Source organism: Podarcis tiliguerta (assembly GCF_965153285.1).
Source record: "Podarcis tiliguerta genome assembly, chromosome: 6".
Lineage (NCBI taxonomy): Eukaryota > Metazoa > Chordata > Lepidosauria > Squamata > Lacertidae > Podarcis > Podarcis tiliguerta.
This window is the reverse complement of record NC_139539.1, coordinates 27104620-27124112: the sequence shown is the minus strand read 5'-3', so window position 1 is coordinate 27124112 and position 19493 is coordinate 27104620. Positions and strand designations below refer to the sequence as shown.

The 19493-nt window shown below is 44.3% G+C and overlaps 1 protein-coding gene across 16 annotated transcripts in view; it reads right to left on the bottom strand.

The window, feature by feature from the left end:
• Nucleotides 1–19493, bottom strand: part of EPB41L1 (erythrocyte membrane protein band 4.1 like 1) — a 167801-nt gene that overhangs the window by 76103 nt on the left and 72205 nt on the right. The window contains exon 1 of one of the 16 annotated variants that reach the window (XM_083446689.1): nt 11419–11661. The exons of 11 other annotated variants lie outside the window; for them this stretch is intronic. The gene's annotated coding sequence lies outside the window, so the exon portion shown is untranslated. Of the gene's footprint in view, nt 1–8454; nt 8599–11418; nt 11662–19493 lie in introns of those variants that run through there. 4 more of the 16 variants (XM_083446692.1, XM_083446681.1, XM_083446683.1 and 1 more) reach the window with 4 other exon arrangements.

The following is a 19493-nucleotide window of genomic DNA, read 5'->3' as shown; positions in this document are numbered from 1 at the left end:
TCTTTAAAAAGTGCATTATTATAATGATACCATCTGCCTAAATTGCAGATGAAGCCTCTCTATGCAAAATAAACAGGAGATTAAAAACAAAAACAAAAAACCCAGAGGAGTCTTGAGACATCTATGGATGCTTCTGCCACAATAAGCAAGCCACCCTCAAACAAGAAATTTATTGTGGCGTGAGCTTTCAGAGGCTCTTAATTTTTGTTAGTTTCTCTCTCTTTTTGCAGCCACAAAACTCTACTTATGTTACTAACATGGATACCCTTCTCGATGAAAAAGAGGAACGCACAATCTGCCATTTAAGTGTGAAACCCAGTTAACAGAATTCCAGAAATTCTAGACATCTCAAACATTTTGCCATGTTACCACTAACCCACACTGTCGTCAGGCAAACAGAGAAATCAGTACAGACTGCAAAGAATACCGAATGACCCATACACTGTCTTCTAAGCTACAAATCAAAGTCTGCACAGCTACTGGATAGCCCACTTGGAAAACATGGTATCATTGTTACATTGCCATTATTCGGATTGGCCAGGATTTCCTTGCCTCTCTTGATCTGCTTTGCTCTAAAAGGCAGAGTTTACTATAAACCTGCCATCTTGTACTCTCTCAACACATCAAATCATAAATAAAGTCAACGTAGTAAAGAAACAGATATGAAAAGGTTTTAAAACTTTACAGACATTCAGTCTATGGCTTTTGGCTCACAGAGTATACAATGATAACCAAACGGCCTAAGCTGGTTTCACAACACTGAAATGCAGACAGTCTATAATATCGCATCAATGAATTCTTTACTTTACAAAATTTTCAAATCTTGTCATACTATATCACAGAAATACATGACGTTTCTATAGTACCTCGACTTATTGTATTCGTTTGACTCTAATACTTTTTTGGGGACTTTTCTGTGGTGGTACCCTGGTTGTGAAATACTCTCCCCAGAGAAACTCATTTGAAACCTATATGCAGTGGTTTTTATTTTTCCAGGCTTTCTAGCTTAAAGAACATGCTTCAGTTCTTTGGCACTTTGCTGTTTTCATTCTGACACTGTCCATATTGGGGTTAAAATAATAATAAACTTCTCAGATAACTTTATTAATGGCTGGGTGGTATCAAAATGCTTTCTGCATCATGCTCTCGGCTAGCCCTATGGCAATATGAGGAGCCAACGTAAATGACACTGTTGCATATTCAGTGTTTCAAAGCAGAACAGTGCGGCTTTAACATTTTCAAATCTCTGTCGAGATTTGACATCCCTGAGAAACTGTGTTCACATTTGCACGCCATATTGCCACACATAACAACAGTAACAGTGCTATCAGTAAACAGCATGTCATAGCAACAGCTGAACACGGCACATGAGCTTAGTAACATAGATTCTGGCATATAAGACAACTTTTTAACCCTGGGAAATCCTCTAAAAAGTCAGGGGTCATCTTATACGCTGGGTATGGGTTCGCTGGGCAGCGGCAGTGGGCGGCAGGCTCCGTGCCGGAAGGAAGCTGCCCAGCAATGCTAAGCCATGTATAAGACTGGGCGTATAAGTCGACCCCCCAAATTGGCAGCTGCCAATTTGGGGGGTCTTATATGCCCAGTTGCCTAATACGCCGGAATCTATGGTAGTTTTATGCTATCTCACAGCCTGCTGCACATGAACTTGCCTGGAAGGTTTAAAATGAGCAGGGCCCATCCTCAACAATCACTAAAAACTGGAGGGTCCAAACCTCCACTGCCTTGTTGGATATCTTTGGGAGAAGAAAGGGCTGAGGAGTAAACTCTACACAAATCTGGAGTAGAGTCCCGAAGGATGGTCCCTTGTATGCCTCCTTTTAGCAACTCCTGCAGCCAAGCTGGTGCCAAATGTATTGGTCTGCTTTCCTTTTGACCACATCAGTGAGGCAGAGAGAGTTTTTTCTTTCTTTCTTCTGATCGCCCAGGACCGAATCCCCCCCCCAAAAAAAAATTTTCAAGGAGGCACATGCCAGGCCCCCTCAATATTCCATGGCCTGCAGTGGGCCCTGCCAGGCCTTCTACGATAGGCCACACTGGGTCTCCTCATGCCGCATAGTGTTACATGCGCATGCCAGGCCCCCTCCCCAACCTTGGCAGAATCTGGTGTGTGTGATGCATACTGCCCAGGCTTGCATCCCAGGCATATCATTTTGGTGCTGCTAATGCAGCCGTTTGACTTCACCCCCAGAGGCACAACCTTTTGCCTCTTGAAACAGACATATGCCCACAATAAAACACTTTTGATTAAGTGGATTAAGTGGATAGAAGCTTTAGTCCCGACAAACACCTGGGCGCCCAAGAACACTGCTCTAGCCTGTGGAAGGTTATGCCAAAAACAGTTTGTTGGCTTACAACAAACAAACAAACAACAACAACAACAATTTATTATTTATACCCCGCCCATCTGGCTGGGTTTCCCCAGCCACTCTGGGAGACTCCCAACCGAATATTAAAAACACGGTCAAACATCAAACATTAAAAACTTCCCTAAACATGGCTGCCTTCAGATGTCAGACAGTTGCTTATTTCCTTGACATCTGATGGGAGGGCGTTCCACAGGGAGGGCGCCACTACTGAGAAGGCCTTCTGCCTGTTTCCCTGTAACCTCACTTCTTGCAGTGAGAGAACCGCCAGAAGGCCCTTGGAGCTGGACCTCAGTGTCTGGGCTGAATGGTGGGGGTTGTGATGCTCCTTCAGGTATACTGGGTTGAGGCCGTTCAGGCCTTTAAAGGCCAGCACCAAGAATTCGAATTGTGCTTGGAAACGTACTTAAGATGCCACAAGATTCTTTGTCACTTTGATTCGGTCCTGAGCCTCTCAGGATCAACTGCCCCTCTCCTCTTCATTCTGAGTGAAAGACACTTCTGATGCCAGAGTTTTTTCTGTGGCTGTTTCTGGAGTTAATACCAATGCATCCCATTGCACGTGTCTGCCTGCCTGCCTGTCTCTGTCTCTGTCTCTGTCTGTCTCTGTCTGTCTGTCTCTCTCTCTCTCTCTGTGTGTGTGTGTGTGTGTGGTGACAGCACTTCTTATGCTTCTTCACTTGTCTGGGCCACCTCACAATGCAATTGCACAAGACTCTGTAAGCAAGTATAAAGCAGGATGCAGATACTGCTTCAGAGAACCTGTCATCAGGGTACTTTCACATTCTTTTAGCCAAGCAAGAAAGAGGAAGCAAAATAGTTGCTCTCCTTGGATGGACAGCCAAATCAGTCTGTAAACTGGGTGAAAATAAATCACCATGGCTGGATTTATGGATTTGTGTGGCTTATGTCTATGAGATAGATGGCCCCAACCTGTGAGTCAGAAATCTCTCAGGAGAAGTGTGATCTGCTGCTGCTGAAGCAGAACCCTATCCAAATGAAGATCCCGACACCTCTCTCTTCAATTACTATTAATAGGTCTGATTAAAGAACTCAGTCAGTCATGAGTTTTAATTGGTTCCGCAACTGAATTTGCATAACATAGCACATGAATAAAGCTACAGTTCTGGAGGAGGAGGAGGAGGAGGAAAAAGGTTTTTGTGGTTTTAGGTGATATGTGTACCATTTAGATCATGGTTAGGCAAACTAAGGCTCGGGGGCCAGATCCAGCCCAACCGCCTTCTCAATGTGGCCCGCAGATGGTCCAGGAATCAGCGTGTTTTTACATGAGTAGAATGTGTCCTTTTATTTAAAATGCATCTCTGGGTTATTTGTGGGGCCTGCCTGGTGTTTTGGCATGAGTAAAATGTGTGCTTTTATTTAAAATACATCTCTGGGTTATTTGTGGGGCATAGGAATTTATTCATAATAATAATAATAATAATAATAATAATAATAATAATAATAGTCCAGCCCCCAAAAGGTCTGAGGGACAGTGGACCGGCCCCCTGCTGAAAAAGTTTGCTGACCCCTGATTTAGATGATGCTTTCTAGTCATTGCAGACTACAACTCCTATCAGCCCCAAACCAGCACAATCCGTAGCCACGGATGATGGGAGTTGATTTAGATGATGCACATATAGCAGGCACCACTGTGGAAAAGGAAGACTTCTTGTTTTCGAGAGGAGAAATTTCTCTTCTAAGGTGTCATTTGCCACCCATGGTTTCTGTAAGTACTTGTGTTTCAAACAATTTACACTTTTTAAAAGGGGTTGGATGAGGAGTGGTGATCCTACGGCCTTCCAAATGGTGTTTGACTCCAAATCCCATCATCCCTGACCACTGGCCATGCTGGCTGGAGCTGATGGGAGGTGGCGTCCAACAGCATCCAAAGCGCCACAAGTTCCCCACCCCCACTTTAAAGTCAAGCACACTGATTAACTGCCTGAATTTAGTTCAGGCCAGATTGCAACCAGCCAGGTGGCACCTCTAAGGCCATCACTCGTGATTCATGCACTGAATAAAAAAGCTGTAAGAAAAAGCTGGGTTGAAGATCTAAATACATTCACCTGGACAGTGTGGGACACAGAATTGTACTGTCAAATATGATCACAACCCTGAAGACAGCAAGAGCAAAGCAACTCCTTCTTCAATCTGCTCAGCGTCCACCTCAGGCAGCAACCAAGTGACAAACACCAAAATAATGAATGAATGAATGAATGAATGAATGAATGAGACTAGTTACCTATAACTCTGGTTTAGGAAGCATTCTTGGTGCCTCCTGAACTTATGTTGCCATTCCAAAGAAGTCAGTCCAATAAAAAGGTATAATCTTACCCATTTTACACCTCTGATTCTTTATGCATACCAGAGTCCTAAAGTTAAAAATATCACAGCTCATACTTTTTAGTCACTACACAATACCCTTCAGTATCTATCACACTACTTCAGTACAAATGTGCACCTACTGCTGCAGATGAAATGACACCTGTTCTATAAAACTACACTATTCACCAGTAAGTCCTGCTTTATGGCAGCATGCCTTATACAGGTGCTGTTATTACGTTCCAGCAGTTTTACTGCAGTGTTTGCAGCACTTGGATTCAGGTCATACATACACACGTAGCTTTCAGGCAGCAGTAAATTGCTGCATCATCATTTCAGAGACACAAGAATTCTGAGCTTGGCTCAACAAGCATAGGAAAAGAGAGAGAGAAAGAAGTTGAGAAGAAAAGGCATGTTTCTTGAAGCAAGTCCCATTGTTTTCAAGGAGGGATACTCTCAAACCAATATATGTAGGATTGCACCAGAATAATAATAATAATAATAATAATAATAATAATAATAATGCCTCAGATCTTTGCAAGGAGTTTTTAAATTGATGCACAATCAGTAGCTAATCTCAGGAGAGCCCCAGACCATTTCTGCTGTTATTTCAGCACACCACCAGAAGCACAGCCACATGTTCTTTCAGACATAAAATGGGGACCTTGCATTCAAATTCTCACCTTGCCTATGTGCTGGCCAAATTTGCCTTGAGTTTTCTGCCCTAAGTAAATTTATAGCTCTACAGTCATTGTCCAGCATGCATTAACAAGCGGAACACTGGGTCCTAGGAGAGCTGGCCAACACAAAAGTATTCACTTGGCCTTCCAATCTAAACCATTACATGCTTGCTTCTTCTTCCCCAACCCAGTGAGATGCAGGAAGACAACATGCTGAGATGACCCAAAATGCCCCTCCTTGATTATTGCAAGGGCCATGGGAACAGCATGGGCTGCCAATTCACCAACAGCAAGCATGCCACTAACTGATTATTCTCACGGCAGTCTGCCCTATGGCTCGTCCCACATAGGCGCTATGAAGTTCCAAGGCACATGCAACCAGCTGTCTTGTGTCTCTTAGAGAGGAGCTTTCTGGAGGCGGGTCAGGCTTAAACAGATTCGGAAAAATAAATGAGACAGCCAGCGCCAGCAGGAAAAGAGAAGCCAAAAGGAGTGGGGAGACTGGCTCAAACTGTAAGCCATGCATGCTAACAAGAAGCCCAAAGTCCATGTTCTCCCTGCATCATCCAGCTGAGCCAGACAGATGCAGACTGGGCTTAGCCAGCTTTGCAAAACAGCACTGAGTAGTGGCAAATACTGCTTAGGACCAACACTAGTCTAGGCATATACCAATGCCCATTGACAAAGGTTGCATTCAGGCTGACAGAGGCTGCCCAACTGAACCAGCAGCCAATCCTGTTGCAGGCAATCAACAGGGCACTGTCCCTTTCTCCTGCTGCAGCCTCAGCCCAGGGCATGTGCCATATAAGGCTACGAGGTCACGCTTTCAGTACAAAGAACCTGCTGCAGGCGTCAGCATCACTTTAGACAGGCCTACATAGATGGAGATGTCTGTTGGCAAAACTGCTGTGAACATTCTCCAGTTAATAAAAATGGTGGCTTGTCTGCCAGGGAGACTACAGTGGCAAGGATTCCCTGTGCACAGAAACAGAAGGAGGAGAGAACACCCTCAAAGGAAGAATGGCTGATGAAAATCTTGGAATATACAGAGATGGCAAAACAGACAGCACTGATAAAAAATACAAATCTAGAATCCTTTAAAAAAGACTGGAAACCCTTTCTGGTCTATATATAAAAAAATATTACCCATATGTCAAACGTAAGAAAACATCAGAATATATTTTAAAAACAGAGAGAATGAAATTAGATAAGACAGAAACTTAAAACACAATTGTATGTAATTTGGGTTATAAACATCGATACTAGATGAGCGGGAAGTTGCTAGTTTTGTTGAACTGGAATATAACTGTTGAGTAACAAATGAAACTTTCTATATGGGAAAAAGAATAAGATAATATAAAAAAGAAAATGATGGTCAAAAGGCCCTATGGAATCCATCTGTGTGGTTCAGGCTTACTCTCCCTAGCAGACAAGCCACCATTTTTATTAACGGGGGAATATTCACAGCAGTTTTGCCAACTATGCTGGGTTCATATCACCGTGGCAGCTGGTAGGGTGGGGTTCAGACTTCATTCTCCTCTGAAATCACTGGGCATGGTGGAAATGATGATGATGATGATGATGATGATGATGATAATAATAATAATAATAATGATTTATTTATACCCTGCCCATCTGGCTGGGTTTCCCCAGCCACTCAGGGCAGCTTACAGTGAATATAAAAACACAGTAAAACGTCAAACATTAAACCTTGCCGAAACACGTCTGCCTTCTAGAAGTTGGGTAGTTCTTTATCTCCTTGACATGTGATGGAGGGCGTTCCACAGGGAGGGCTGTAGGATGGAGTGGAAGGTGGGCTGCTCCCTTAACTTAAAGAGTTTGGAGCATGGAGAGAATTTAACTGCCGATTGCTGCAAGTGCCAGCCCCCAACCTAAGCACAATAGTACTATAAAAAAATAAGGAGATGTGTTAGGGTTTGTGTAGGGCTCCTGAGAAGAACTGGTGTTTGCAAAGCAGTCTGTACCATCAAGTCCTGAACCAGAATGCTGCTATATATAGCACCCAAGGTTGGTGTGAGAGGTTTGGCCTTGGATACTTTTAGCACTCACAACCAGGCCTCTGCCATTGTTAGGTGTGAAATCAGGTCAGCTCCAAAGGACTGGAAGCTGACTATGGCCATCCTCTGATCCATATTCCATACAACTCCACAGCTGCAATGAAGAAAGTCAGATGAAGGGTCTCCCATTGCGGAATAAAGGCCAAACTTGGTAAGGCAAGTAAAATATTTGTGATTGTCCTCTCATGATATTTTTTAATGGAAGGGAGAAAAGAAGGTACTTGTATGTTTTACCCTGTTGGGCAAATTACAGCTGGCAGGGATTTCAACTGGGGAAGGGGTGAATGAAAGAAAGGATTAATCCCATCCCCCTCTCATGGGCATCATCCAGATTAGCCTGTCACCTGCCACTTTAGCATGTGCATATATATATATATATATATATGGAGATCCAATCATAGATTTTCCTTCACATCATCCAATTTGTCTTCTGGAAGCCTGAAGACATCCTGGCTGAACACCATTTCATTTAGGGATCTCTTTAGACAGACAGCTAACCTGCAGCACAGCCCAGCGAAACAAACAAAACAAGCAATTATTGGCAAGGGGAAGTATTAGCTTGCACTGCAGCAAAAACAACAGACAGCCTTGTGGCACCTTAAGAAGACGACACAAATATATTATGACATTTATAACATTTATTCATTGTGAACACGGGGGGGGGGGGAGGGAAAAGGTTCAGATATAGTAACTGCAGGATATTCACCCAGTTTAGTTACTGAGCCAGTTCCGAAGGTCCAGAAAACTTCCTTTTAAACCCATAATAGGACACAAATTGGATGCTGTGAATGAATGTAAAACTTGCACCTGCTGAAACATTCAGGGCTCGATGCACCCAGTGCTGTAGCTGGGGGGTGGGGGGGCTAGCCCTGGGTGAAGCCTCAATGGAGGCCTGTGTGTGTGTACAAATGCGTGTGAGGGAGGTATCAAACTGGGTATTTGACCCGGGTGAAATAAAGCCTAGTTTTGGCCCTGGATACACCTAACCAGCCCCATCACTGGAAGCCCTGAACAATAGGGTTTCCTCGCTTCCACCACACCTCCTGCAAAATTGGTTTGGGAGTGGGTCAGGAGAACCCTCCGACCAGTTTGTGGGGAAAGGAAGCATCATTCCGTCTGGCAAGCTGGAATGCCTGCACAGACAGGACAATGGGAAGAACACAATGCTGAACTGCACCCATAAATTCCAAGCACCACACTCCACTCTGTTTTTGGTTGTCAGTATAACAGGCCCATCCATCTGCAAATTCAGGGATGGCATCAGCCACACAGCAGTTCTGAACTTTGTTCAACAGAAAGCAAACTTACTGCACTCTCTGATATGAATGATGTTTCGAAATGAAGGAAAACTGCACTTTCCCCCGGAAGGTTAAGGGAGCGCTTAATTTTTGTAGGCTAACATCCACATTTTATTTATTTACTGACTGACTGATTAGAATAATTTCTTTACTACTTTTCATTTAAAAAACAAATCCCAAGGTGATTAGCAACCATAAAACAACAACAAAATTAAGCATACAAATACAACACCACAATTCTAAAACTAGAGTGGTTGAAAGCTGGCACTGATGGTCTGGAAATGCCTGTGCAAAAACAGTGGGTTTTTAGTGCATGACAGAAACAGACCACCACTGACTTACGGCAAAGAGCTCATTCCAAAGAGTAGGTGCCACCTCCGAAAAGGCCTGCTTCTACATTGCTCCAATACAGAGTTGTGCAGGTTGCAGCCCAACAAAAAGGACTTCCTCCAAACATCTTGGTGAACAATGCTCAGACAACATTACAGAGGTCCTAATGTGTTGAACTTGACTCCTGTTTAACTGTTCCTTAGCCTTTAACCACAGGCTGACTCCCTTCCTTGTAGTATGTGGGTCACTGGTGAAAGGAGCATATTTTCATGTTTCAACTCAAGATGCTTTCTTCCAGCTCAGTAAATACTAATCCCCTTTGAAACTATTACCACATAACTTCTTCTGTTAGTAAGAGCATAAAAGAGCCCTGCTGGAGCATGTCAGCGGCTCATCTAGTCTAACAAGGTGGCCAACCAGAGGTCTCTAAAAAGCTCTTAAGTAGGATCTCAGTGCAACTGCACACTCCTCACTTGCAGTTCCCAGCAACTGGGATTGCAAATGGCAGTAGAACATAGCCATTCTGGCTAGTAGCCAGTGACTGCCTTAACCTCCATGAATTTGTCTAATTCTGCTTTAAGTTGGTGGCCACCACTATATCTTGTGAGAGCGAGTTTCAGTGTTTGATGATGTGTTGTGCAAAGAGGTATGGGATGAAGTTGCCGCAAATACTGTAACTCATGCAAACTCCCCTTTGAAAAATCTACTATGGATCAACACTGTCTCACCAGTGTCAGGGATGTCACAATAGAAGAGAGGGAGGACTAATCTGCTGCTGCTCCCTGCTCCACTCTTTGCCTGCCCTCCATTCCCCCCAGCTGTGGGGCAACGAAGGAGTTCTGTTTACTCTTGCAACTAGGGAGAGGAAGATGAGTGAAAGGACTAAGGGAGAAGCAGGCTAGGAAAAGCTACATCTCTATCCTCCGTCATAGCTGAGGGGCTGTCCCTTTAAATCAGGGATGGGGAATCTCTAGCCCATGGCCTGTTGCAGTCCTTAGAGGGCACCCATTTGGTACTGAGGCCTCTGCTCCTTGCTCACAACCTCATTTTTTACTATGACGCCACAGAGGGAAGGGGAAAGCAGCAAATTGCAGGTGTGGCCCACTTTCCCCCACTCTCGCCTTGCCTTACTTATCCCATGATTTTTCACATAGTGTTTGGTCATCCTGCTCAGGTTGCAAAGGCCAACAAGTCCCGAGTGAGGCTTTTGTGTGTGTTTGAAAGGATGGCAAGTGTGAGATCACTCCTGCAACAATGCTCCAAAAATGAGAGGAACCACCAAAAGCCATCATCCAGCCCCCCACCCACTTCCTGCCATGCAGCTATTAAAAGCACAGGAGCTCCTTTCCAGACTAGGCACTGACAGAATTCTATATTTGAAACCTGGGGGCTTCAAAGGAGTGCAGCCTTGGAAGAGGCCATCTCCTCACAGATGCACCTTCAGGTGCTTACAACACAGCAGTGGCCCCAGCACTACTTTACAGCTTTACATGCAGCACCATAGTCAATCTAGGCTTTTCAAGGGAACATTTCATAAAGGGAAGGGCAGTGCCCTAATTATGGAAGAAAATGTAGAAGTTCTTTACTAGAACCCATAAACCTCACACCCGGACTCCTCCTGCTTTTAGCCAAATCATGCCCCCCTTTAGCCTCCTAAAAGCACTAGCAAAGTGGGCAGGGGAGAGAAACAAAACCCTCCCCCCCATCCTGCAAGTTTGGGAGGGCAACTGGAAATAGGGGAAAGGGCGTAGCTCAATGGAAGACAATCTGTTTTGCCTGCAGAAAGTTCCAGGTTCAATCCCCGGCATCTCCAAGTAGGGCTGGAAGAGACTTCCTGCCAGAAATCCTGAAGAACCTCTGTCAGTCAGGGTAGACAATACTCAGCTAGATGGAGGAATGGTCTGGTGCAGTCTAAGGCAGATTTCTACACTCCTAGCTCTCAGAGCATTTCCAGAATACAGCATATTATGCTAGGAGCCATTGGGAGCAGAGACAGCCTCTAGCATACACTTCTAAAGATCCTGAATGCAAGAAACAGAAAACCAACCCAGCCTTTCTCCATCCCTTTTTTGCTGCAAGGGCTTGAGGAGCTGCATTGCACAGGCTCAAGGTTACCATGGTGCGGGGGGCAACTCAAGAACTCCAAGCCCAGATGTGTACAACTGTTTAGTCGAGGAGGCAGGCTGGCCTGAAAAGAAACAACGGGGCTAAGAAGCCTCTGGAGAAAGCCTACGTTACAAAAAAAATGACAGAGAGAAAGAGAGAGAGAGACTCTTGTAGTCCCCTTCTCTAAAACCTCCCTCCCCAGCTGAGCCGGTCCTACCTTTGAAAGGCTCCCCATCTCTGCTGCGCTGCTGCTCTCCACTGGGCTGCTGCTGTGTGCACAACACACTCCTTTCCGCAGAGCAACCTCTTCTAACTTTAACACCCCCACACATTGATTGATGCATACTGCAGTCGCTGCAAACCTCACAGTCCACAGCTGGGGGGTGGGGAGGAAGAGAAGAGTCTGGGATCCCCTCCCACATTGCCAGGCCAGAGCCTCAGTGACGGCGCTGCCTCTCTCCATGTTTCTCCCCCCCCCCCTCTGCCTCCCCCCCCCATGGGATTTCCCTCTTTTAACACAAATCTAGCAGATGGCTTTAGACTAATAGCAGAAATGCTTGTTAGGCACCCAGCGGTGTTCACTGAGCCGCCGCCTCTTCCCTCTGCGCCCCCGCCACTGCCTTCCGTCTCCCTTAGCTGTAAACATCTGGCTGATTTCAGGGAACAAATCGCTGCTTGCTATCCTCCTGGTATCACACCTTGCTGCTGCAAAAAGCAAAGAGGGGAAAGGAGCCAGAGCATTCCTTTTCTAGGCTTCAAATGGGTCCACGTATCTCCACTGGTTTCAAGTCTTCACACTCATATTAAATTGCATTGAAAAATTAATAAAATAATTTTTGGATGTCAGAGCCATACCTCTCAGATGCTGCCATTACATTTTGCCCAGATATATACTGGAACTAAAAGCCAAACAAAATGGCTATTCAATCGCTACCACCCGTGGAATGGCACCAAGGCAAGGGAGGACATTTTGGAAGCAAGGGAGACAACATGCAACGGAGGGACAGCTGTTGAAAATGGCCTTTGCTGCGACAGACTATTATGCCATAAATTAGGCGAAAAGAACCCTTTTTAGCCTGGGGGACATGAATTGCCATCCTGAGATGATTTGGGCATGGGGAGTTGGAATTGTAAAAAGTGAAATTAGAGGAAAATGAAATGGAGAAAAGTACTTAACAGTGGTAATTCACAAATCAATTTTTTTAATGGCACATACATCCTGGCATTGGTAAGCCAATTAACGCATGTAATGTACTACAAATTATTTGTCTTGGTTCAGTCCACAAGTGACAGTACTGAAACTCTTGATGTTTTGTAATTCATCAGTTCTGAATTTTAGTTGTGCGGTCTATCCTGTCATGCTTCACTGCCTCTTAAAAGTTGTTCGGACCATATTTGGTGGTCTTTATTTCATGATCTTCCAATGTGCTGCATAATTCCAAGACACTGAAGGTTTAAGAAAAACATATTTTTGCTGGTAGAACAGCAGCAATAAATGGCAAGAATGTTCAGCAGTAATGTCATTAAGGGGAATGGTGTGGTTAAAGGAGCACATCAACTGTAATTCTCAGCAAGCACCATTAGTTCATCTATAGTAGCTGACAGAAAATTTCAAAGCAGTTGCTAAAATAGAGATCTAGTTCACATGGGATTTTGAAGAAGGATTACGCTCACAGATAAAGAAATCCCAAAATATTATATTCCTTGTAGTCAACATGAGTGCTCAAAATAGTGGAGGCTTGGAAACAGTACTATCTTGTAGCTTTGCCAGTTTTACCTCTGCCCTAATAATAAGCAGACTTGACTACTTCAAGACAAGGTGCTGCCCTTGGAAATTACTCTGAGACTTCAACTGATGGGAGCTGACCTCCCAGATGAATTGTTGTTGCTTATCAAGAGAGGGAGAGATGAGGTGGCAGTGGGAAAGTGTCAATTCACCGGCTGAACTAACCCGGTGCTCCTGCTGGTGTATTTGCACCATGGCACCCACTCTGCTGCTCCTCCTCTGCCCCTGCAAGTAAGTAGCAGTGATTGACCTATTGGGAGGTTGGATAAACACCTCCACCGTACAATGCTGTCTGCCACTGCTTCAGGGGAAGGCAACAGGCAGAACGTGCATGTATCATATATAATTAAGACAGGGAGATGTGTGTGCGCATGTGTTACACACACTGCAGTAAATAAGTAAACAAAAACAAAAACAACTTCCATTGTAGAAATCAACTTCTGCCAGTCAACTGATCTTTCCAGCAGATGTGCCTTCCATCTGTTCGTTGCCAGGCAAAACACAAGGAAGAGGTTCTGCCCTCTCCCTCTGCTGCCCCACCAAATATTACCTGGATGCCCTTTCAACATTCAATTAGCTAGACAGTTACGAAGTAGCAAGGAATACGAGTGGCCATTAGGCAGTCCCCTCAAATAAGTCACATGTGACATTGCTGCAAACACCGTGGCTTGTAAGTAACCCCATAAACATGACGATGAGGCTATTCTTCCATTACCAAGTAGTTATTAGTACATAAATAATGACTCCTTTAGTGGGGCAGCATGAGAATGTGCTGAGAACTCAATGCAATACAGAACGTCCAAGAACAGCAGGATGGGACTGAGGTTTGCTCCCTGTTTGTTTAGTCCTACTTCAGGCATCCCCCATCCCACCTGACACAATTATGATTGTGCAAGGAGCTGAGGGGCACAGCTGGGCTTCCTGGTCCTGCTCCCTCTCTCACATCCCCATCACCTGATCCATGCACCTCTCATGTCCTGCAAGAACAACTTGCAGTGAGGAACCCGCAAGTGTGTGGGGGGGCTCCCTGTAGAATTTTTAACCCAGATCCTCCACCAATAGCTTGCCAGTTAGGGTTAGCCAAGTTAGCTGCTATCTTCAACCATGTCACACACACAAAGAGATCTGAGTCTGGGTTCCTACCGCAGGTAAGATAAAATACACCATTCATTGACCTAATGGATACATCTCTTAATATTTAAAAGAGTCAACTTCCCCCAGGACTAATTGTAATAGTACTAATGGTCAACAAAAAGTGCAGAGTTATACACTGATCAACCTTTTATTTTTGCACAGTCAGTTGAATGGCTGCTTTGTGAAGGACTTGGCAATATGGCTATATGACACAGGGAAAAACAACCGTGATTGTGCAAGTTGATACTAAAAGCTTTTACCTGAAGAATACTGTGAGAAGCTCATGACCCTTGAGGTTTTTTCAAGGGTAGGAAACCACACTTTTTAGCCACTGAGAATAAAGCAGGAAGCACAGATCTATGCACTGCTTTACTGACTATGTTTTGGTCAGTTTCTTCAACCAAGGAGACACCCAGACATATCTAAGCAAGAGGAGTTTATTTAAGCTGCCCATACCAAACTGCAGAAGTTTAGTACCCGGGACTGCAACAAGTCACCTGAAAAATTCACTCAGGACAGTACTACGGATATCACCGGAAACTCAGCCAGCTGAAAATCTGATCCATCCTTGGTTGTATCAGTGATGCAGTCATGGGTCTTTATGATTTAGATCCCACATGAATAGAGTCACATCCACACCATACATGTAAAGAACTCTAACACAATTCTAAGTCATAGATTTTTTCAAAGAATCCTGGGAATTATGGTTTGTTAAGGGTCTCCTAAAAACTCTCAGGACCTTTAACAAACTACTGATCCCAAGATTCTTTGGAGGAAGCCATGACTGTTAAAAGTGGTATAAGAGTGCTTTAAGTGTAGGGTATTAAAGTGAACTCTAATCAACCAGACAGGACTGCACCAAGTCCAACTGCTATGCTGAATAGAGCTGGGCAATATCTGGTTTTCAACATCACAACACATCAGCAGCTAAATATCAAGATATCACAATATATCACAATATATATTTGCGCCAGCAGAGGGCCTTGCTAGGCCTCCTCGCAGAGACAGAGGGTCCCACCATACCTCCCCGCAGCAGCAGAGGGCTTTGCCATGCCTTCGCCTGGTGGCAGAGGGTCTTGATGTACCTCCCAGCATGAGACAAGGTGCCTGCAAAGTATCTGTAAAGTATTGGTTCAGGGGACCTAACCCCTGGGGAACTGTTAAGTCTCCACATTTGTTCACCGATATATTGCCTTGTTGAAACACTTATCACTGTTATTTCAATACTGGTATGGCGATTTATCTCATAGCCCTAAGGCCAAAGAGCAGAAATAATGGCAACAGAATGGGCATGGATGGCCATCTTGCTTGTTCATGTGGGATGCTGTCCCTGCCACCAATTAGAGCTGCATCGCTAAACCAACCATGGAAGAAGCTACCACAAAGGTCGTCGTCATTGTCCCTCCTCCTCATGAGTTCACTAATCTTATTGAAACTCTGATTTCCCCAAAGCTCCTTGAAACTCTTTAGGCATGATCTGATGGCTGGCCTGCTTAAAACAATTTACCATTTGTGTATGTACCCAGTTATGATGCACTGGGGGACTTCTGGCCCTCTAGATGGTGTTGGACTGACTGGTAGCATGACCAATGACCAATGTGAGTTGGAATCCAACAAAATATGGAGGGCTACAGCTTCTCCGCTCCTGACCTAGAGTCTACCAAGCCATGAAATCTTCCTCCCAGTGCTTTTGTCATGAGATTTGTTGTAAACGTTTATATGATACATTATATAAAGTCTAAGTCAGGGTCCATAACTAAGTTTGTAGATACAAAACTGAAAATGCCTATAAATATTTCACAGCTATTACCCATCGCCTACAGATGCTGCACAGATATAGACACACACAATAAAATGAATGGTGTAGTCATCAGAAACTACACATCACTGACCAACTCTTGGAAATGTTAACAGCATGAGGATGGAAGTTAAAAATAGTCCTGGACAGACAGATTTGTGGGCAGAGGAATTATTTAAAATCATAGAAGGGAAGCAAAATAAAAATAAAAAAAATTACTCATTTCTTTCCTGCATGGACTTGAGAGGCCATACAAATACGCACAGCATATTAATTTCTACAAACCGATCTATAAGTGTGTTTAAGTGTTCGATAAGAACAACAAAAATATATGCATACTATGTAAAACAAAATCTGTAACCCACATGTAGTGCATGATTAATCTACCCCCCTGGAAAAGGAAATGAATTTCCATCAGCGGAATCTCTCTCTTTCTCCTCAGCAGAATTTTGCATCCATGTTTCCAGAGCAGCTTAGCAAAATGGCTACATATTTTGCATTGATTTTCCTACATGAGGTTTCTATGAGCTCCCCTCACTAATTCAGTGCAGAACAAACTAGAGAGGGTAAGGCAGAAACAATCCCTTTGCGAGGCTTGCTTTGTGGTCAGAAGTGACTGTGTTCCCTGGGCACAAAGAGAGCCATTCAATGCGTTGCTAGTAAAGCTCTGGTGTTCATTATTGCCTTGTGGCTGGTGTTGTGCTGAGTAGAGACACTGTTCATTTATACCGCACGCATAATGCTGACAGTGGACAAGTTTCATTCTTGCAGATGAGATGCTGCACGTTGCAGTTTGGGATGCTGCCAGGAGATTATGTCTGACAGCTTTATATTTACATCAAGACATTAATCCCAAAGGATCTACAGATTCATATACATAGCAGAAATAACATCACGGAGTATTGAAATGAAGCCACTGCTGTCGTTGCTCAAACAAGGAAAAGCAAAGAGTAATGTATTCTGCTAAATTCACCGAGATGCTGCAATGTCAGAACAAGCGAACTCTGCAGTAAAATGTTCAGGGGTCCAGCCAGCCTGCCATATTCTCTGTAGGAATACAGTGGTACCTCGTGTTACAGATGCTTCAGGTTACAGACTCCGCTAACCCAGAAATAGTACCTCGGGTTAAGAACTTTGCTTCAGGATGAGAACAGAAATCATGCTTTGGTAGCGTGGCGGCAGCGGGAGGCCCCATTAGATAAAGTGGTGCTTCAGGTTAAGAACAGTTTCAGGTTAAGAACGGACCTCCGGAACGAATTAAGTACGTAACCAGAGGTACCACTGTACTCCATTTCATTCCCACACCTTCCATCAGTCAGTTACCATTCTGAGGCTACAACATGCCCAGTCTCCTTGGTCTGTTTAGGGCAGGGGTCAGCAACCTTTTTCAGCCATGAGCTGGTCCACCGTCCCTCAGACCTTGTGGTGGGCCAGACTATATTTTTTGGGGGGTGAGGGAAATGAACCAATTCCTATGCCCCACATGTAACCCAGAGATGCATTTTAAATAAAAGGACACATTCTATTCATGTAAAAACACGCTGATTCCCGGACTGTCCATGGGCTGGATTGAGAAGGCAATTGGGCCGCATCCGGCCCATGGGCCTTAGGTTGCCTACCCCTGGTTTAGGGATTCCACAAACACACACTGTACCGCCTTGTGGATTTTTTATCCTAAACATATTTTGTACTTCTGCAGACCTTGGGGCTCATCCAAGCCTGTTTATATTTCATTCTTGCTTATGGATTGTGTCAGTTTGGCTACATAAATGTCAACACTTGGGGAATGAGATGGCTATTAGTATACAGGCTGCTATCTTTTACTAAACAAGCATAGAATTTGGTCAAGAGTAAGTGAAGAATTTTATGTTTCGCGGACTTATTCATCAGAACCACTAAACATCTAGGAAACACGGGTTTACATACTTCTAACCCCAACCCAACCCAGCAAAAGATATAAAAGTACAGTGATGCCTCGCAAGACGAAAAGAATCTGTTCCACGTGTCTCTTCGTCTTGCGGTTTTTTTCGTCTTGCGAAGCAAGCCCATTAGCGGATTAGCGCTATTAGCGCTATTAGCGGTTTAGCAGCTATTAGCGGCTATTAAAGGCTTAAGGGATTAGCGGATTAGCTGCTAAAAGGCTATTAGCGGCTATTAAAGGTTTAAGGGATTAGCGGATTAGCTGCTAAAAGGCTATTACGGCTTAGATCAGCTGATAAGCGGCTTAGATCAGCTGTTAAGCGGCTTAGCGATCAGCTGTTAAGCGGCTTAGTGAACAGCTGTTAAACGGCTTAGGGGCTTGGGGAAAGGGGGGGGGAGGGAAAAAACCCCAGGAATCGCAAGACATTTTCGTCTTGCGAAGCAAGCCCATAGCAAATTCGTTTTGCGAAGCACCTCCAAAACGGAAAACCCTTTCGTCTTGCGGGGCACCACTGTACTTTTATATCTTAATTATTGAAATAAGCAATTTAAGTCGTGCTTAAATCTCTCCAATAAGACAACAACGCTTAATTTTGTTTGAATAAAACACTTTGTGTCTTCTGTTCCTTGGGGTCAATAGCCTGATCAATGGGAATCAATAGAGCTGTTGCATGGAAGATGGAGCAAGCTTGTATTCTCTTGCTCTGGAGGGTGAACCAATAGCTTCAAGTTACAAGAAATGAGATTCCAACTAAACATCAGGAAAAACTTTCTGACAGCTGTTCGACAGTGAATCAGACTTCCTCTGGATGTTGTGGGCTATCCTTCCTTGGAGGTTTTGAAGAAGAAGCAGAAGCAGAAGAGGAGGAGGAGGAGTTTGGATTTGATATCCCGCTTTATCACTACCCTAAGGAGTCTCAAAGCGGCTAACAATCTCCTTTTCCCTTCCTCCCCCACAACAAACACTCTGTGAGGTGAGTGAGGATGAGAGACTTCAGAGAAGTGTGACTAGCCCAAGGTCACCCAGCAGCTGCATATGGAGGAGCGGGGAAGCAAACCCAGTTCACCAGAGTATGAGTCCACCGCCCTTAACCACTACACCACGCTGGCAGAGGTTGGGTGGCCATCTGCCATGAATGCTTTAGTTGAGATTCCTGCATTGCAGGGGGCTGGACTAGATGACGCTTCCAACTCTTTGATTCTATTATTCTATGAGATCATCAAGCAGAACATTCACAGAACATAGAAAGCTGCCATATACTGAGTCTGACCATTGGTCCATCAAGCTCACTTTCATCTACATTGACTAGAAGTGGTTTCTCCCTACCTGGAGATGCCAGGGATGGAAACTGGGACCTCCTGCATTCAAAGGAGATGCTCTGCTACTGAGCTACAGCCCCTTCCTCAGAGAATGATTGATGCAAATCCTTTAAACGTTCTAAGTGGGATTGAGCAAGGGTGGTGAGAGCACAAATCGTGTTTAGATGAAATCAACTGGCATACTTTGAAATGGGATTATTAGCTTTATTGAATTAGTTCAATGAAATGAAAGGTCTCAGGGAGATACTGATCTGCGGGGAAAAAAAAGAACGCATCACCTTAATTCGGTCCAGTTCTAACTACTTCTGAAACTCAGCTAAATGGATGTGAAGCC